The sequence below is a fragment of the Bufo gargarizans genome, chromosome 4, assembly GCF_014858855.1.
Source record: "Bufo gargarizans isolate SCDJY-AF-19 chromosome 4, ASM1485885v1, whole genome shotgun sequence".
Lineage (NCBI taxonomy): Eukaryota > Metazoa > Chordata > Amphibia > Anura > Bufonidae > Bufo > Bufo gargarizans.
The window spans coordinates 240,758,938-240,766,415 of record NC_058083.1 but is presented as its reverse complement, the minus strand read 5'-3'; the positions used below and the strand labels follow the sequence as shown (position 1 = coordinate 240,766,415).

The 7,478-nt window shown below is 45.2% G+C and overlaps 1 pseudogene across 1 annotated transcript; it reads right to left on the bottom strand.

The window, feature by feature from the left end:
- Positions 1-364: 364 nt before the first annotated feature.
- Positions 365-2,013, bottom strand: LOC122934294 (annotated as a pseudogene). Its single transcript, XR_006388651.1, has one exon. The product of XR_006388651.1 is annotated as an elongation factor 1-alpha 1-like (transcript).
- Positions 2,014-7,478: the final 5,465 nt, after the last annotated feature.

Genomic DNA, 7,478 nt, shown 5'->3' with positions numbered 1-7,478 from the left:
ACACAGATACACAGAGAACACTATCAGTGACTGACAGCTATCTCTGTATACATACTTACATAGAGAATGCTATCAGATACAGATTTAATTTAATGAATTACAAGTTTTATTGTATGTTTTCCCACAAAACTATATATCGATCTGCTCAGCTTCTGCTGTTCAGCTTCTGCTGCAGATTGCACCATATTTTGTGGTGACAGGTCCTCTTTAAGCCTAGAAAGGTAGGGGAAAGCTAATTTTGGAAACTGTTTCCTCTGGAATGCCACAGTATTTCAGAGTAAAACTTTAGGCATTATTTTATTTTTATTTTTTCTCATTAACTTTTAATGGTCTCAAATTTTGGTGACAGATTTTGGTCAAGTTGTTTCCACTTAAAAATTACTGTTTTTAAAACACTAATAACTTAAACTGCCACAAACAAAATGGTCCACAGACATTCCTTTCCTTCTGAAGCTTTTACGATGCATTGTAATCATTAACCAGTCTTTTACTATTAAACTGAAATAGCCAATTGAAACAAACAGTTCTGAGACCGATCTTCCACCGCTGGTTAAGACTGAGGTGGCACTGGGTTTTTGGAATATTCATTTGGTTTTCTGGGCCTTCTGAGCAGACTTTGTAACTTTGCCTGCACCAGGTGCCTTCTTCTCAACAGCCTTGATGACTTCAACAGCAACTGTCTGCCTCATATCACGTACAGCAAAGCGTCCAAGAGGAGGGTAGTCAGAGAAGCTCTCCACACACATGGGTTTGCCTGGGACCATTTCAACGATGGAGGCATCACCAGACTTCAGGAACTTGGGGTTTTCTTCCAGTTTCTTACCAGAACGACGATCAATCTTCTCCTTCAGCTCTGCAAACTTGCAAGCAATGTGAGCAGTGTGGCAATCCAGCACAGGTGCATACCCAGCACTGATCTGGCCAGGCTGGTTCAGGATATTAACCTGGGCGGGGAATCCAGCAGCTTCAAGGGGTGGGTCATTCTTGCTGTCACCAGCAACGTTACCACGACGGACATCCTTGATGGAAACGTTCTTTACGTTGAAACCAACGTTGTCACCGGGCAGATCCTCGGTCAGAGCTTCATGATGCATTTCCACTGACTTTAGTTCAGTTGTCACATTGACAGGGGCAAAAGTAACCACCATGCCGGGTTTCAGGAGACCAGTTTCCACATGACCGACGGGTACTGTACCAATAACACCAATCTTGTACACATCCTGAAGAGGCAGATGGAGGGCCTTGTCAGTGGGGCGGTTTGGTGGCAGAATGCAGTCTAGAGCTTCAAGCAGGGTAACTCCACAAGCCTTTCATTCTTTGCGGGTGACGTTCCATCCCTTGAACCAGGGCATGTTAGAACTGGTCTCAAGCATGTTGTCACCGTTCCAGCCAGAGATGGGCACAAAGGCAACGGTATCTAGGTTGTATCCAATCTTTTTGATGTAAGTGCTGACTTCTTTTACAATTTCATTGTATCTCTTCTGGCGTTATGGTGGTTCGGTGGAATCCATCTTGTTGACACCAACAATGAGCTGCTTCACACCCAGGGTGTAGGCCAAGAGAGCATGCTCACGGGTTTGTCCGTTCTTTGAGATACCAGCCTCAAACTCACCCACGCCAGCAGCAACGATCAAGACGGCACAGTCAGCCTGAGAAGTACCAGTGATCGTGTTCTTGATGAAGTCTCTGTGTCCAGGGGCATCAATAATGGTGACATAGTACTAGCTGGTCTCAAATTTCCATAGGGAGATATCGATGGTAATACCACGATCACGTTCAGCGTTCAGTTTGTCCAAAACCCAAGCGTACTTGAAGGAGCCCTTGCCCATCTCAGTGGCTTCCTTCTCGACCTTCTCAATGGTACGCTTGTCAATGCCACTGCATTTGTAGATGAGATGTCCAGTTGTTGTGGACTTGCCAGAATCTACGTGTCCAATGACGACAATGTTAATGTGTATCTTTTCCTTTCCCATTTTGAGTGTTTAGATGTTTGGCGATGGACACCTTGTAAATTCGCCGTAGACCTGGTGACGAAGAGCGGCATTATTTTTTATGCCCCATTTGCCAGAAACTGGTGTACAACTAAATGTATTGACAATTGCAGGGAATTTCAGAGGACTTGGTTAGATCGAAGTAGAAGAGGACCATTTCTTAACATTGATCTTGATTTACGCTAGTTTTCTGGTGTAAATGAGGACTGAAACATATGCTAGCTCAATATCATTGCAGGAGGATGCATTTTATTTATGGTGAGGCATTCGCCTCTATAAATTTAGGGAGTCCTCCAGTGGCACAAGGAGTATCAAGACCGGTGTAGCAAATGCCGGTCTTGATAAATCTCCCCAATTGTTTGCTGTCATGAAAAACCCTTTTGGAATTTCATGCTGCTTATTCAAGTAGTAGTGGTTCACGTTTAGAGTTGAGCGAACACCTGGATGTTCGGGTTCGAGAAGTTCGGCCGAACTTCCCGAAAATGTTCGGGTTCGGGATCCGAACCCGATCCGAACTTCGTCCCGAACCCGAACCCCATTGAAGTCAATGGGGACCCGAACTTTTCGGCACTAAAAAGGCTGTAAAACAGCCCAGGAAAGGGCTAGAGGGCTGCAAAAGGCAGCAACATGTAGGTAAATCCCCTGCAAACAAATGTGGATAGGGAAATGAATTAAAATAAAAATTAAATAAATAAAAATTAACCAAAATCAATTGGAGAGAGGTCCCATAGCAGAGAATCTGGCTTCCCGTCACCCACCACTGGAACAGTCCATTCTCAGATATTTAGGCCCCGGAACCCAGGCAGAGGAGAGAGGTCCCGTAACAGAGAATCTGGCTTCATGTCAGAAGAGAATTAATCTGCATGTCATAGCAGAGAATGAGGCTTCACGTCAGCCACCACTGCAACAGTCCATTGGCATATATTTAGGCCCAGCACCCAGGCAGAGGAGAGAGGTCCCGTAACAGACAATCTGGCTTCATGTCAGCAGAGAATCAGTCTTCATGTCATAGCAGAGAATCAGGCTTCACGTCACCCACCACTGTAAGAGTCCATTTTCATAAATTTAGGCCCAGCACCCAGGCAGAGGAGAGAGGTCCCGTAACAGAGGATCTTGCTTCATGTCAGCAGAGAATTAGTCTGCATGTCATAGCAGAGAATGAGGCTTCACGTCAGCCACCACTGCAACAGTCCATTGGCATATATTTAGGCCCAGCACACAGGCAGAGGAGAGAGGTCCCGTAACAGACAATCTGGCTTCATGTCAGCAGAGAATCAGTCTGCATGTCATAGCAGAGAATCAGGCTTCACGTCACCCACCACTGCAACAGTCCATTGTCATAAATTTAGGCCCAGCACCCAGGCAGAGGAGAGAGGTCCCGTAACAGACAATCTGGCTTCATGTCAGCAGAGAATTAGTCTGCATGTCATAGCAGAGAATGAGGCTTCACGTCACCCACCACTGTAAGAGTCCATTTTCATAAGTTTAGGCCCAGCACCCAGGCAGAGGAGAGAGGTCCCGTAACAGACAATCTGGCTTCATGTCAGCAGAGAATCAGTCTTCATGTCATAGCAGAGAATCAGGCTTCACGCCAGCCACCACTGTAAGAGTCCATTTTCATAAGTTTAGGCCCAGCACCCAGGCAGAGGAGAGAGGTCCCGAAACAGACAATCTGGCTTCATGTCAGCAGAGAATCAGTCTTCATGTCATAGCAGAGAATCAGGCTTCACGTCAGCCACCACTGTAAGAGTCCATTTTCATAAGTTTAGGCCCAGCACCCAGGCAGAGGAGAGAGGTCCCGTAACAGACAATCTGGCTTCATGTCAGCAGAGAATCAGTCTTCATGTCATAGCAGAGAATCAGGCTTCACGTCAGCCACCACTGTAAGAGTCCATTTTCATAAGTTTAGGCCCAGCACCCAGGCAGAGGAGAGAGGTCCCGTAACAGACAATCTGGCTTCATGTCAGCAGAGAATTAGACTGCATGTCATAGCAGAGAATGAGGCTTCACGTCAGCCACCACTGCAACAGTCCATTGGCATATATTTAGGCCCAGCACACAGGCAGAGGAGAGAGGTCCCGTAACAGACAATCTGGCTTCATGTCAGTAGAGAATCAGTCTGCATGTCATAGCAGAGAATCAGGCTTCACGTCACCCACCACTGCAACAGTCCATTGTCATAAATTTAGGCCCAGCACCCAGGCAGAGGAGAGAGGTCCCGTAACAGACAATCTGGCTTCATGTCAGCAGAGAATTAGTCTGCATGTCATAGCAGAGAATGAGGCTTCACGTCACCCACCACTGTAAGAGTCCATTTTCATAAGTTTAGGCCCAGCACCCAGGCAGAGGAGAGAGGTCCCGTAACAGAGGATCTGACTTCATGTCAGCAGAGAATTAGTCTGCATGTCATAGCAGAGAATGAGGCTTCACGTCAGCCACCACTGCAACAGTCCATTGGCATATATTTAGGCCCAGCACACAGGCAGAGGAGAGAGGTCCCGTAACAGACAATCTGGCTTCATGTCAGCAGAGAATCAGTCTTTATATCATAGCAGAGAATGAGGCTTCACGTCACCCACCACTGTAAGAGTCCATTTTTATAAATTTAGGCCCAGCACCCAGGCAGAGGAGAGAGGTCCCGTAACAGAGGATCTGGCTTCATGTCAGCAGAGAATCATTCTGCATGTCATAGCAGAGAATCAGGATTCACGTCACCCAACATTGGAACAGTCCATTGGCATATATTTAGGCCCCGACACCCAGACAGAGGAGAGGTTCATTCAACTTTGGGTTGAATGAACTAAATAACTTTCCCAGCCACAACAGGACAGCGGTAACGAGAGATTTAGCGGGATATAAATTTGAGGCCTAGTATTTAGGCGCTGGGTGACCGGTATGGATTTAGTGACAGAATTAGACTTGGAAATGCACAGTAGCGTGTGTGTGAAGTTATTCTGAATGACCCTATGTGCACCTTGAATATTATATACCCTTTTAGGGATAGATTTCAAATAGCTCTGATATAGCAGAAACCACTAAATTATGAAATTGCTAAATTGGGAATTGTATTTCAACCCAGAACAAAAAATGTGCTTTGACGGACACTAAATAACTTTCCCAGCCACAACAGGACAGCGGTAACGAGAGATTTAGCGGGATATAAATTTGAGGCCTAGTATTTAGGCGCTGGGTGACCGGTATGGATTTACTAACAGAATTGGACTTGGAAATGCACAGTAGCGTGTGTGTGAAGTTATTCTGAATGACCCTATGTGCACCTTGAATATTATATACCCTTTTAGGGATAGATTTCAAATAGCTCTGATATAGCAGAAACCACTAAATTATGAAATTGCTAAATTGGGAATTGTATTTCAACCCAGAACAAAAAATGTGCTTTGACAGACACTAAATAACTTTCCCAGCCACAACAGGACAGCGGTAACGAGAGATTTAGCGGGATATAAATTTGAGGCCTAGTATTTAGGCGCTGGGTGACCGGTATGGATTTAGTGACAGAATTAGACTTGGAAATGCACAGTAGCGTGTGTGTGAAGTTATTCTGAATGACCCTATGTGCACCTTGAATATTATATACCCTTTTAGGGATAGATTTCAAATAGCTCAGATATATCAGAAACCACTAAATTATGAAATTGCTAAATTGGGAATTGTATTTCAACCCAGAACAAAAAATGTGCTTTGACGGACACTAAATAACTTTCCCAGCCACAACAGGACAGCGGTAACGAGAGATTTAGCGGGATATAAATTTGAGGCCTAGTATTTAGGCGCTGGGTGACCGGTATGGATTTACTAACAGAATTGGACTTGGAAATGCACAGTAGCGTGTGTGTGAAGTTATTCTGAATGAACCTATGTGCACCTTGAATATTATATACCCTTTTAGGGATAGATTTCAAATAGCTCTGATATAGCAGAAACCACTAAATTATGAAATTGCTAAATTGGGAATTGTATTTCAACCCTGAACAAAAAATGTGCTTTGACGGACACTAAATAACTTGCCCAGCCACAACAGTACAGCGGTAACGACAGATTTAGCGGGATATAAATTTGAGGCCTAGTATTTAGGCGCTGGGTGACCGGTATGGATTTAGTGACAGAATTAGACTGGGATATGGCCAAAAAATAACCACACTATTGCTGGTTAAATGCACTTGGTGACGGGCGCAGCTTGCCCCTGATGTAGTATATGGCCAAAAAATGAACAGACTATTGCTGGTTAAATGCACTTGGTGTCACAGCTTGACCAACCACACTACTGAGGGGTAAATGCACTTGGTGACGGGCGCAGCTTGCCCCTGATGTAGTATATGGCCAAAAAATGAACAGACTATTGCTGGTTAAATGCACTTGGTGTCACAGCTTGACCAACCACACTACTGAGGGTTAAATGCACTTGGTGAAGGGCGCAGCTTGCCCCTGATGTAGTATATGGCCAAAAAATGAACAGACTATTGCTGGTTAAATGCACTTGGTGTGATAGCTTGACCAACCACACTACTGAGGGTTAAATGCACTTGGTAACGGGCGCAGCTTGCCCCTGATGTAGTATATGGCCAAAAAATGAACAGACTATTGCTGGTTAAATGCACTTGGTGACGGGCGCAGCTTGCCCCTGATTTAGTATATGGCCAAAAAATGAACAGACTATTGCTGGTTAAATGCACTTGGTGTGATAGCTTGACCAACCACACTACTGAGGGTTAAATGCACTTGGTGACGGGCGCAGCTTGCCCCTGATGTAGTATATGGCCAAAAAATGAACAGACTATTGCTGGTTAAATGCACTTGGTGACGGGCGCAGCTTGCCCCTGATTTAGTATATGGCCAAAAAATGAACAGACTATTGCTGGTTAAATGCACTTGGTGTGACAGCTTGACCAACCACACTACTGAGGGTTAAATGCACTTGGTGACGGGCGCAGCTTGCCCTGATTTAGTATATGGCCAAAAAATGGACAGACTATTGCTGGTTAAATGCACTTGGTGTGACAGCTTCACCCTGATGTAGGCTTTAGCCAAAAAACAACCACACCATTGAGGGTTAAATGCACTTGGTGACAGGCGCAGCTTGCCCCTGATGTAGTATATGGCCAAAAAATGAACAGGCTATTGCTGGTTAAATGCACTTGGTGTGACAGCTTGACCAACCACACTACTGAGGGTTAAATGCACTTGGTGACGGGCGCAGCTTGCCCCTGATGTAGTATATGGCCAAAAAATGAACAGGCTATTGCTGGTTAAATGCACTTGGTGTGACAGCTTGACCAACCACACCATTGAGGGTTAAATGCACTTGGTGACGGGCGCAGCTTGCCCCTGATTTAGTATATGGCCAAAAAATGAACAGACTATTGCTGGTTAAATGCACTTGGTGTCACAGCTTGACCAACCACACTACTGAGGGTTAAATGCAGTTGGTGACGGGCGCAGCTTGCCCCTGATGTAGTATATGGCCAA